The following is a 13,744-nucleotide window of genomic DNA, read 5'->3' on the forward strand; positions in this document are numbered from 1 at the left end:
ACAATATCTTTTATTCTTAACTTCATAGTGAGCTTTGTTTTTTCAACAGTTATCCTAAATCCCCAAAGAACTTTTTTCCCAAAATGGCATTTCATATTGATAATGACAGTAATAATTACAAACTGATAAAGGACTTGGCTGTGAATCTGAAAGTATTTCATAGACAGAGAAGATCAGCACAACAATTCTGAACAGTAAATCAGGTTCAACATCCCTGTTTTAACATCCCTGCTTGCCTCAGAGGTAGAGGGAGTGAAATTTAATCTAAGTCTCCAGGCTAAAAAAATTTTTACTGATGCCCAGATTCATGTAGATGCTATCAGGCATAAATCGGAATACGCTAAGTCTTTTCCCCCTAAAAAAATTTTCTTTGAAGTATTTATCCCTTTTTTTGAGTATGAAGTTTTACAAAAGCTTTATACTTAAAAAAGTAGCAATTTCTGTCCTTCCTTCTTTCCTTCCTTTGCTGATATTATTAGATACCTAGAAATAATTAACATCTGCTATAACATCTGCTTTAACTTTTAAAATCTGATTGTGTATAAAAATTCAATGTGTTGTAAAGTATATAGAAAATTGAACTTTCTGTTGTAAATTTACTCCCAACACTGAGCAGCAGATTCTCCACATCATCACCATTCATTAGAAACAGATGTCAATAGTGACACATTGGTAGCAAGTTTGGTAACTTTTTTTTATCAATATTTGATTCTATGACATTAAATTACTAATAATATTTTCAGCAGTCAATACATTCTAAGTGTTTTTTTATGTGATAGCTCAAAAAAATCAGATTACATCTGTGGAAGCAAGGATTTACATTTCATAGTAAGAGAGGTCATCATAATTTTTTTTGAAAACTTTTTCAGTTTTGAGCATTGCATTTGTGATAGTTTTTTTCTCCAGTAATTTGCAATTGAAACTGGCTGACAATATTTTGTCATTTCACACAGAACTATGAGAATTTTTCAGTGCTTTTTTCTGTTGACCAAATACTGGAATATGCATTTTATGACATGTATTAGCTGGACATTTCATCTAATTGAAAGGAAAATATCTACCACTCCTCAGGGATAAAAAAGTTTATGCATTTTGGTATTAAATTAAATAACAAATTAATATTAATTATCTACATTTTAGCTTTCTACTCTCATTCACTTTTGTTCTAGAACGTATTATATGTGGAATCTGTTCAGAATGTTTGCTTTCATTTGAAGGGAGGTTATGAAAAACTGGAAGTATTATATTTACCACAAGTGACATCAGCTATGGCCTAAAAACCCATATAGCTAAACCCAAAACTTAGAATAATAAAGGCCCATTTTCATTTCTTTATTTCTGAAGAAAATAGCTCAAATTTGTGTATCATTGTCCTCAACAATTTGCTTCGCTACTCTCACAGGGCCACATGCCATTCTCATTTTTATTGCAAAATTCTCAGAAGTAGGCCCAAAGCTGTGTTTGGAAAAACTCTTTCCTGGCACAATACTTAAGACTTGCTCTAAACTCTACTGGAGCAGACTGGTTCACATTCTTCGTTAGCACTTTCAGTCCTGTGTGAGACTTGTTGGAAGATTGCAGCACTTCAGCAGAGGCTTTGGATGTCACATTGTGGCCCACATACAACCATGCCTTCTGCAGCCCGCTTGTGGAGTGGCACAGTGTGTGTTTTGGATGCTGTAGCACATATTGATACCTCTCCTAATGTGGCCCTATGAATTGGCCAAAATCTGTGCTATAACTAGGAAGACATGCAGGTCTTAAATAAGGCTTCTGTGTTACACAAAATAAATTTAACTACCATAATACCATCATATTACTCAATCCAAACATGAATACCATGTTTTTTTGTTACTGTTTTGAAGTAACTTCTTTTAGCATTTTACTTTATATGACTTGTTTTAGTCTTAGTAATTTCTACTAGTAAGTGTGTATAGACCTACATCTCATATAAGTATTTCAAAGTTGAAATTTCCATTCACACTTGAAAATACAAAGGAAATTAAAAGCAATCTTAAGCATTCTATTTAGAATGAGAGTTTGGATATCTTCAGTTCCATTTTCTCAGCAGCAACTTCATTTCAGAAAGAAATGTGCAGACGAACATTGTTATTTATACAAAATATATATTTGATTTTTTTGAGTGTTTATACTTATTAATTAAGAGATGTCTTAGCAATTATTTTATATGCTGGAAAGAGAAGTCTAGTCTGCTAATATAGTTCAGCATGAAATAAAGAAAACACCTAAGGTGTACTTTTTTAAGTCCTGTTCCTGATATGGGAACAAATCACCATCCAATATGAAGAAATTCGTAATAGCTACACTAGAAGCCATTTCCTTTCTCCTTAATATAACATAATTTATGCATATATTTTATTTCTGGGGAGCAAAAGGACTGAGTAGAATAGCTCTAAACTAGAAGTAGTCTGTTAGACAAACCAGAATAGACAGTGAGACTGTGAGACTTGTAACAGAGAAAAAAATTATGACACATGATACTGTAGTTTCTTTTAGTTATGCCATGTGGCCTTTTATTGAGCTTCTAGCATGTTTAGAATTTTTAACACTGTACCTTCTTCTGTCAACTCTTCTTTATATTACTGAAGGAGATCCTCTACAGCAATTGAACTTGTAAACGCATTTTTAGGATAATTTTTTGTTGGTACTGATTTCTTTAACAAGAGAAAGAATTTGAGACCTGTACACAGCAATATCTGTAGATAAGACAGAGACTGGGCAGAAATGTTCCCTAGATGTGTTCAAAGTTATTTGATCTGGAGCTAGTAATTTGCAGGTCTATTTTTACTTCATGGGGAAAGGTCATGTAATCCTGAAAAATATTCCTGAAAAATGACAGCCTGTACAAACTAATCGTGCAAAGAAGACATGTCTTCCTGATTGAATGCAATAGAAATTATGGTACAGAACAAGGAATGATGAAGGACTTCTAGAGCAATCCTAAAGTAATTGGTATTACAAACAGAGGGGCAGAAATATTATTTAATTCTAGGGAAGGTAGAAATATTTTTGAGAAACAGAGATTAGACAAGAGTTGTCATTGCACCTCTAACGTTGCTATATGATGTAAATAGGATGGAGATTGCCGTAAAAGAGAAGTATGATAAGCAGGAGAGAACAGACAGTGAAACCATTCCTGTTTTGTAAGAGATGTTGATTTCCTTTGGATTCTGAGTTCCTGATGAAAAGTAGATGCTGGTTGCACCTTTCTTATTCCAGTGGGTTATTCACTTTAATTTCAGATACTCTAAGCTCATGACTTCAGTGCATATCCATTTATCACAAGAGATCAGTTAGATGAGTTGGCTGAACTTTAATGACGTGGTGGAAGAAATCCCCTTTTGTAAGGGTTTCTGGTGACCCAGTGCAATAGCTCAGATGCTAAAGCTGTGCAAATATTCCTTAGCATCACTTGTCCCTTTTTCTTGGAAGAAAATACTTTCTGCTTACATCTTTCACACCTCATGTCACATGTGGCCATACTATCTGCACTAACAACAGGCCCCAGGCCTATAATGTTACTTAGTGTATCAGTCTGAAATTTGACACAGGGGAACTGTGCAGCCTCTGCAATATGACACACACTGGAGCCATTACATCAGCAACTCGTGTTGTTTGTGAAAGGCCAATAAAATATTGAATGCCAAAAAAAAAATAAAATAAAAAAAAAGCTGCTGCTGGCCTCATTTTGAAAGGTACCTTGTCAACTTTGGCACACATTTATTACAGACCTGGAAATCAACAAGAATGTTTCATAATATTTTGGGTATTTGGTTGGTTTTCCATCCTCCGAGATAAGATAGTACTAATCAGGGAATGAAGATAAATAATTTGCCTTTTGCTAAATCCTTGAAACATTGTGAAATAAGTAGGTATTAAAAGTAAAGTCTTCCCAACTTGAACTGAAGAATAATAATGAACAAAGACACGGGATTTTACTAGTAGGGCAGTACAAGAGATTGATTGTTCACAGGAAAAAGGAGAGCATATATATTCTACCACTATTTCCAAAAGATCAGATTTCATTTTGGAATTAAAACGATTATTTGGAATATATCACATAAGTTCACATGCTTGAAGAAAGTGAAAAATAATAAACCTCCTCCCTAATAAACCCCAAAAGCCCAAAGCTGAGGCTGCTATTTCTTTCTCACTTCTTTATTTTCATTTGACAAATCCAGGCTTACTAGCAGAGCAGTCGAGTGCCTTTAGCTTGAGCACCTCTTGAAGGATCTCTTGAAGCGCTTTCCAGAAAGGTCCAAAGTGAGGATGTAAGAGAACTGAAGTGCTTTCCTTTGCTTTCTTATCACTGTTCTGAATTGCTGTTGTGGTGGGTTGACCTTGGCTGGATGCCAGGTGCCCACCCAGCCACTCTGTCACTCTCCTTCCCAGCTGGACAGGGGAGAGAGTAAGGTGGAAAACAACTTGTGGGTTGGGATAAGGCAGTTTATTTAAAGCAAGAGCAAAGTGGAGGCTTGCACATGCAAAAGCAAAGCAAAGTGAAAGATAACACGGTTTATTCTCTAATTCCCATGAGCAGCGATGGTTGGCCACTCCTGAGCAGCAGGGCTTCGGTATGTGTGACGGTTCCTCGGCAGGCAGGCATTGGAGACAATGAATGTCCCCTTCCTACTCCTTGCCTCAGCTTTTATATCTGAGCTGACGTCATATGGCATTGGATATCCCTTTAGTCAGTTTGGGTCAGCTGGCCTACTTGGGTCCCCTCCCAGGGTCTTGCCCTCAGTTGAGGAAGGAATGTTACGGTGCTGTGCTCAGCAGTAGCCAAAACACCGGTGTGTTATCAACATCCTTCTAGCTACCAATGCAAAGCACAGCATTGTGAGGGCTACTGTGGGGAAATGAACTCCAGCTCAGCCAGACCCAATATAAAGGCAGACAAAAGATAGGAAAGAACCTGCCTTTGGCAGGATGGAGCTTTTTGCCTCCTTTAGATCTGCACTATTCCTTATGAGTGTCTCATGTTTGTTGTTCCTCACTTGGGAAGCACACATTCATGAATAGGTGGAGATACAATCAAAACCTGCTTTGTATGGTTTGTGCTCTGAACTTTCACATCACGATGACAGCCATTTCTGGAAGTATGAGGTGCACTGTTTGTAGTGCTGGCAATGAACTGCAAGGATTAGAAGAAATATTGCCAATGACACACAAGAAAGCAGTGATATCAAAACTTTGATGAAAACAGCACCTGGAGAACAGCAGAGGAAAATATTCTTCTTACTATTGCTGTAAATGAGAACCCAGGTGAGTAGGTAGAAGTCAATGTGGGATACGCTGTATATTATCAGTGAACCTTTTTACTGCAAGCATATATTGTCATCAGTTTTACAAGATGCCAGAAGCAATCCAAAATGGTTCGGAAGCTCCTTAATGATTATATTGTTCAAGTTGGGCAACATTTGTAGTCACATTGAGAAAACTAGTAATACCATGGACATATTGTTACACAGTGTTACAGTACTCTTTTGTCATATTGTTATCTTTTTTGATAATAAAAAAATGCAGAAGAATAAAAAACGCACAAGAAGTTGGTTGAACTCGATTGTTGTTTGGAGTTGTTTTCATCAGTCCTAGTTGTTTCTGTCCCAGGCAATTCAGCTCTGTAAGCTTAGCCTCAAGCTCTCTTTTATCATGATGGCAAAACTGTCATTGTTTTTCCCAGAGCTACTCTTGCTTCTTGAGGGTTAAAGCTGTGTACTGTGATGTAAGAGGGAAAGATCTGTTTACTTTTCTGCTGCTTTCTCCACTGACAGCACAAGTCCCCGTTTCCCTATTCTGTTGCTCATAAAGCTTGTGTTGCTTTGATAAAAAATGAATCATAAGAAAAAAGGTGAGTAATATGAGAGAAACTATTTCTGTTTGAATAAGAAACAGAATCACTGTAGTTACCAAAATCTTCAGGACATCATAAGGTTAAAAGTGAAGGACAAAGCCTCCAGCTCTGGAACAGTAGGTTTATGTTGTCACAAGAATAATTAGATGCCTGTGTAAAAGGGCTGCTCTTTTTCACAGGTAATACATTACACAGAGACAATCCAAGCAACATTGCTGCTGGACGAGGACATGTCTGATGAGCATCAGCAGAAGCTGAGGACCTTCATTCATAAGAAGTTACACAGAAAGAAAGGCACCCCAGTCTGAGACTAAGGGACAAATAATGAACAAACACAAAAGGGAGCCACTTTTTTTGCTATAATGTCTCTAAATCATAGCTTAAAAGAATCTGCTTCAGAGAAATAGTCTTCTTCAGCAAGTCAGCCTTTTCCAACCCAGAGAAACAAACAACTAGATTGTTGTTGAGGTGTTTTCTCTTCTGACCCTTGAAAATGTTACTGCATTTAAGCTAGCAAAAATACTTTAAAATAATTTTTTTAAATGCTCATGATTATTTGGATGATATAAACAGATTTGAGAACCAGGTTAAGAGTGGATCCATACCGTTTAGACAACTGTAAATATAGGCAGATAATGCCTTCCAAAAATGAAACCATGCCTCAGAATATCTTAACTAGGTCATGGATATGTTAACTACAGAGAAATATGTAAAAAAAAAAAAGTACCTACATATAAAATCTATATACTATTGATATAAAGTCTATATGTGTGAACAAAAATATAAACAATAACATTTACACCATGAGCAAACATATGGGCCTCTTTAAGCCTTCCCTTTAATGATTTGATATGCATCATTGACTATTCATCATGCTCATACTTAGAGTGCATGCTCTTTAGGAGACTGAATCATCCCTTACATTTTCTGTGAAATACATTTATTGGGGAAAGTGCAATAAGTAACAAGAATATTTACAAATAACATTATATTTATATGAGCTTATCAATTTTCTGAGGTCTTCCAGCACTCTAAGAGTTCAATTATCAAGACTGATCATGATGTAGTAAGATACAGATTACTTCCCCCCCAGACTTGGTTCTTAAAGAGAACCAAACTAAAACATTATCTTTACAGGGCATTTCTGCATTCTGGCAAGGGCTGGTAGATTCTAAAGGAGTTGATGAGTTCACGTAGGAATTTATCAAGGTTGACCTCTCTCTACATAAAAAATAATTATTGTAATACAGAGAAAGCATGAAAATATATTGATCACTGATGATATTATGAACTGCAGATTAAAAGGTAAAATGCGCTTGTATGGAATAACATATTTATGGTAATTTCTGTTTTCCCACTGTAACGACAAATCCTGCTACTGCAGTTTTCATTTGGCAATGAAGATAAATTCATATCAGAAAAATGTTTTAATAGTAACTACTCGACTTGGGGCATATAAAGATTCTAGGCTGGGCTATGTGGAGGAACAGAGCTGTTTCAGTTTCTAATTTCAAACTGATGTTGTTACTCATGTTTCTTTTCTTTCCTTGCTCCATCACCTAACCCTGCTCTGACTAGGCACAACCCTCCAAATGAGAGATAAAAAGTACTGTAACGTGTACTGGGCTCCTGTAATTCCCACTTAAACACCATTAACTAAAGAAAACCTGCTGGGTGTAAAACCTGCTGATCCTTAGGGATGACTTGGAGGACATTTCGCCTTTAATAGCTTCATCCCTTGCCAGACTATAATTCACTTACATTTCTGTCAACAGCCTCATCAATGTAAGACTATGACCTTAATGAAAATTGCTGTACTATAAAACTTTCTATACTATGTGATTTTAATTGATTGATATACAGGAGCAGAAAGACAACAGAGCCATTATATTGATTATTTTGCTGTCTGCTAGGAAATAAAATTACAGGCAGCACCTTTGCAAATGATTTTTACATGCCTTTGAGAAGATAGTAAGTCAAAGGGCAAGTGACCTCAATCAGCAGAAATCCACGAAGATACCACAGAAAGGCACCTAAAGTGAAATGTTGTTGGGGTTGGGGTTGGTCAGTCAGTTCAGCCCTTGTTTTCATGAGTAGGCGGGCTCATATGCCAAGGACTGCTTCGAAAAATAAGGTTTTACGGGCTCTGAGCACTGGTAAAGCACTTTCAGCCTAGTGTTTTCTGGGGGATATGATGTCAATAAGAGAACCATAACTGCAGCACAGGAAGAATCAGATGGTTTTGGTTGTGTACATTAAGTTATCTGGATCGCGTAATAAAACACAAAGGCAGACTAAAGACATTTTGAGCACAGTTTTTGGTCTTACCCTGGAAGCAATGGCATTTTGGTGAAGGACGTCCACAGGAGCAAGACTGATGTGTTGTGCGCAAGTTGTGCAAGAGAGGTGGAAACGAAAACTGCCTTACCCCGGTGCAAAAAGCGCAGCTTGCTTTGACTGAGTCAGTGATGATCACACTGGGACCAGCTGGTTATGAGGGAATTTAATTGGCTTCGTCAAAGTTTGGGAAAAGACAGATGTTGCAGGGCTGGCTGTGTTCCTGCAGCATCATTGTCATAGTGCAATTTCCCACTGGTGTGTTTCACATCCTCGGAAGCCCAATTAGCCAGCTAAGCTTTGCTTGCAGCAAACAGAACTAAGAATGCTCTAGTTTCCCCCCAGGCAGCTACTTTTTTGTTTTATGCATGCAAGGAAAAATAAAAAGTCATCTTTTTCAGTTATCTGAGCCAGAGCACCAGCACTTCATACCAGCAAGGCTTTAAAAAGAAGCTATTCTGTATATTCACAATGTCTTGTATTTCCAGAGCACTCTAATGTTTTCATTTCAAAATCACGCACTCAGGACTTTTTGTCCCTTTGGCTGGACAGAATATAGCTTTGTATCTGACTCGATCTTCCCCTCTTCAAGCCATTTCCAAAACACACTCTTTCTTTAGCTGTACAGCTTTATGATCACTCTTTTCAGGACCTTAGTCATCTCATCTAGATGATTCTGCTTACTTTTGTTCTCTGGATTCTCCTGTTCCCCTTATATCTACCAAAATCAGATATACTACAGCCTAGCCCATGTATAGAACATCCTTTAAATTCTTCAAATTGTTCAGGGAAGACACCAGAGGTTCTCTACCAATTGCAGTTTGCTATGTATACTCTACCTCTTTCACATGAACAGAAATCGGTTGAACACTGCATCTATTAAAGAACAAATCTGACAATAGAAAACTTATATTCTTCCTCTTATTGTCCGAGAAACAGTCTCCTAGTTTTCTCATATCTTTCTCCAAAACATTTACTTGAATGTCTTGCCAATGGTGGTCTGAAGGAAGGTGATTGTTCTCATTGGCAACAATTATATTATATTGAGTTCAACCATCAGCATTTCTTTTCCATGTAAGATTGTGCATTGCCAAAGATACTGCAAAGATACTTCTCACTGAAAAGACTGGAGTGTTTTAGAGAACATTGTCCATTAACACAGGATCCATACGGGAAATGAATTTTATAACCCTTATATCATGGCAACAAGATGTGAAGATATGCATTTGAAGACTGATTATCAACACACAGTCAACATCAAGTTTCCACTAGAGCTCTAGATGACTTGAAAATGCAAATTTGTAGTGCTAACTTCATCTGCAGAATTCAGAGGTCTTGAAGGAGCAGAATGGTTCCTGGTCTTTGCAGAAATCCTAGAGCAAGACTCCACTGTGAAACAGAAGAAAAATGCACATGTAAAAATGACAGTTATAAGGAAGAGTAAAGTTCATGTAAATAGCAATGAAGATTTTTTTTTTTGATGATCTATCTCCATCTGTTGAGGTTCAAGGCTTACTAAAACCCCAAACTGAAAGTTTATGATATAATAGCTTACAAAACCTGTTCTGTTATGATAAACAGCGGGAGTTAGAGGATCACAAATGGAAAAGGGGACTTCACTCTAACAGAAAATGTTACATTGGTACTCTATGTGAATTGTTAGCATTGCCGGTTGTTCTTGGACATCCTCAAAGAAGTGTAAGTATAGCTATATACATCCTTCCATGTAGGTTAGCAGTTTCAGGATAGAAAAGAGTTACTTTTGCAATGCATAAAGAACTCTGTGCCTTAGTGACATTGTACAGGTTTTCTCCCAGCGTACAGATCTCCAGGATTTATAGACATTACAGGATCTTGAATAATTTTCTTTCACCTAGTTGACACTAAACAGGTGGCATTTAACAAATTTATATCTTCAGGAGAGCCATTTAATCTTCATACAAAGACATGAAACAATTAAAAATTCACCATTTCCCTTAGGATTTTCCTATAATGATTAATCACCTTCATTGCTGGAAAAATATCATGCCAGAAATGTCTGGCATTGCTTCCTGTCCATATGTTCTTATTATGACCCTACTATATTAAATATCTCCTTAATACATAATTTATTGCTGTGAAGGCACTTGCAAGCAGTAATCAAGTCACTTCTCAAGCCCCTGTTTTTGGGCTGAACAGATTGAGCTCTCAAACTCTCACTGCAAGGCAATTTCTGCAGCCATTAAATCATTTATGTTTCTTTCATCTAGAGATTTCCAGCTACCTTTTTACTATGCAGACATTTATACTGTACACAGTTTCGTAATATTAGTGTCAGTCTTGGCATAGCTAAAAATAAATTCATTTCTCATACACCTATTACTAATTTAAGTATCAAGTGACTGCCAACCCTTTTTAGTGCTGCATCACATGGGAGCTTATGTGGAGTTGTTTTTTTATTAGTAATATGATACCAGGTTTATTCCTTTGAAGCCTGCACTTGGTTTCTAACACTAAAACCTGTGCTCTCCATGCTTTTACTTATCTATTCACTGTGGATAAATATTTTTGTTGTTAGTGGACAAAAGCATTCTCTGATACTTGAGGTAAAAGGAGAAAACACTATCACAAGAAAAAAAATAGTAACATTAAAGAAAAATAAACAGATTACTTGTGAATATATTTGCACTTCCGCATCCTGACTGGCTATCCTGTCATTTTCTTATCATAATTTTAAACTCCTTTTTAGAAACCTTAATTCTCTTTGCTAGAGACATAAATTTTTTTTTTTTTGATTGAAATCTTTAGCTTTGGTTATTCATTCACAGCAAATTGGTTGCACATAAGCTTTATTGATTCCATAGGTTTTTTCACCCTTCCACATACATTTACTATATACTGATTACTCACACCATTCAAATTACTGCCTTCACTTCAGTATTGAACCAAGTAGTCTTCTAAATAAGATTTTCTTTCTTGCTTTTATGTATTGAGGTTTTTTTAAACATTCTAGGAAAAGCATCATCATTTTGTTTCCAGCAGAATTCCTGCTTTTTTGTCTCAGTCATAATTTTCATCAGTTTGGGGAGACAGAGGCTGACTGACTAGATCTTGCATGTCCTTCCCTAAAAAGCTATGCCTTTAAGTACTTTTACTGAAGAAATTCTAGTGACTGTACAAAAATCTTCAAGAACATAAAGGCCACACAAATGCCTGGTAAGGCCTAGGACCTAAATGTACACAATAGAGAAACATAAAAGAAAGCTCAAGGTAAAACATAAAATTAACAACTAGACCACACTGCTTGAACAGGTTTATATTTACCTGACTAAAATCTTGTTCTACTTAGATAAGCAGGTCAAATAAACCAGTTGCAGCCTTGTAACATACATATAGCTTGAACATTATTGAAAACAAGCAGAGGAAGACACAAACCAAATCACTCCTCTTAACAGAGCCTACCTAACCCTCTGACCTCTCTCTCTCCCCTCCCTTTTTTTTCTTTTATTTTCCCTTTTTGTTGTGTACCCAAAGCTTTTATTTAACAAAGGTTTTGAGTTAAATGTATTCAACCGAAACCACTGACTTCCCAGCTAAGGTACTGCCAAGAGTAACTGTTGACTTAACTCGCTAGGTACCTACTCAGAGTTTAACAAAGAAAAGCCATTCCCCTGGGAGAAGGGCTGTGTTGCTGAGAGCTGCTAAACCCATATGTATCTTCCCATAAGTGGTATAGGAATAAAATTGCTTTCTCACTCCTCATCTTGTGGTCCTGCTGGTCTGTGGGATAGATGTAGGCTCTGTAGGCTGTGGATTATGGCACAGAAATTGCATTGTACCTTTGGAACACCTTACAGCTCAGAATCCATTTCTAGGGTGAAAACAGTCCCTTTGGTAATGTTGTAGAACTGTTATCACCTTTACAAACATGGAAGATGGGAGAGACTTTGGGCTTCATATGTGAACCTTAGAAAACTATAGTTACAGATGGAATATTTAAAGCACTTACTGTGTTCTTTTTTCATGTCTGGTTGAAATTTTTTTTTTCTTTTAATTTCCTTTTTTTCCTGTCCCTTTCCCTTCACTGCAGCCTAAGAGATCCGTATTGTCTTTTCAGGAGTGGCCGTGTCTCCTGCTCTGTGGAATCTTGTTCTATCTTAAATATGAGATATTCATGAAAGGAAACACCCAGATGTCACTGAGAAGCTTCACCACAACCCCAGATGCAGCTTCCTTGGTATTAAAATTAGCACAATGCCTAAGTAAAATATGCTAAGTTGCTGTGAAACTAAATGCCCTAGATTTTCCACCAGATTAACAGCTGGGGCGTGACAAATATACATGTAGACCCAGAGATGCTGAAGTCAATGTCTGTAAAAAGTTTCTTCTATACTTTTTCTTCACGGAATAGCAAACATTTCACTAGAATACACTTTTAAAAAACCTTTTTTTCTTTCTTGACTTACAAACACATACTTAAAACTAGGTTGAGAAGATCAAGCACAGGAAGGAGTTTCTCATCACCCCTTGTGGGACACAACCCTCACAGCTAACAGAAAATACACTAAGCAGAGATGTTGATAATTAGAAGCCTGAGTAAGTACAGCAGGAACTATTAAGCCAATCCTACATGTGGGGTGTGTTTAATATTAATAACCTGTGTGAGTCTGCAGATGCACCAGTGGATGACGCTGGAACAAAGTTCTTCATGTACCTCAGTGAGAGCAAAGCTTTGGAATTCTGCATCAAAAGAGTCTGTGGTTAAGAACATGTTGCTCAGAAGTAGTAGAAAACTTTGCTATTCAGTTTTTGTGCATATTCTATTTTCTTTGGCTTTGTGATTGTCTTTTTTTTTTTTTTCCTCACTGTAGGTCTATACCCCTTCTAATCTTTCTTGCTGCCCTTGGAAGCAGCAGCCAGACAGGGCTTGGGTGCAGAACACCCACAGCAAAGACTTGGATTGATTTGCACTGACCAGTAACCTCCTGGTCTGTCTGGGCAACTTTAAGTTCTTCCACACCTGAAAGAGAACTCGAGGACTTCTGTTAAACTCCATAGAAAGACTATCACAAATCTTGTTTCATTAACAATTGCATGTGAAAACAATGTGTTAGTAGGGTTGCAGATATCTCCCAGTTGATCCATGATGTGATTTAGAGGCACTTGGAAGCCTTGCTTTAGGTTTAAACCATTCTATTTTTCAGTTTGGTCTCTTAAAGTTTACTAGTGGAGTAACTAACATGGTTTAACATTCCTGTAAACTGTCAGGACTTATCAGTCAGAAAAATACTCACCTCACCTCTGGTGTTCTAGCTCTTGAACTGGATTCAGTATCAGATGAGTTAGTGGCTACATATCAACCAAGATCTCCTGGAAAGGAATTCTTTATTTTGTTGTGTTTACTTCTTATATTTTTCTTTATTTTCTTGGGTTTTCCCCCAAAATTTTCTTGATATAAGCTGTAAAAATACAGGTTTCAGTGATTTCTATGTAGAATTTCCATCGTAACAGTACTACAGATAATTTTCTCTGGTGGCAATAGGGGAGGAAAAA

This window comes from Corapipo altera, unplaced genomic scaffold, assembly GCF_003945725.1.
Source record: "Corapipo altera isolate COAL_440 unplaced genomic scaffold, ASM394572v1 22, whole genome shotgun sequence".
Classification (NCBI taxonomy): Eukaryota; Metazoa; Chordata; class Aves; order Passeriformes; family Pipridae; genus Corapipo; species Corapipo altera.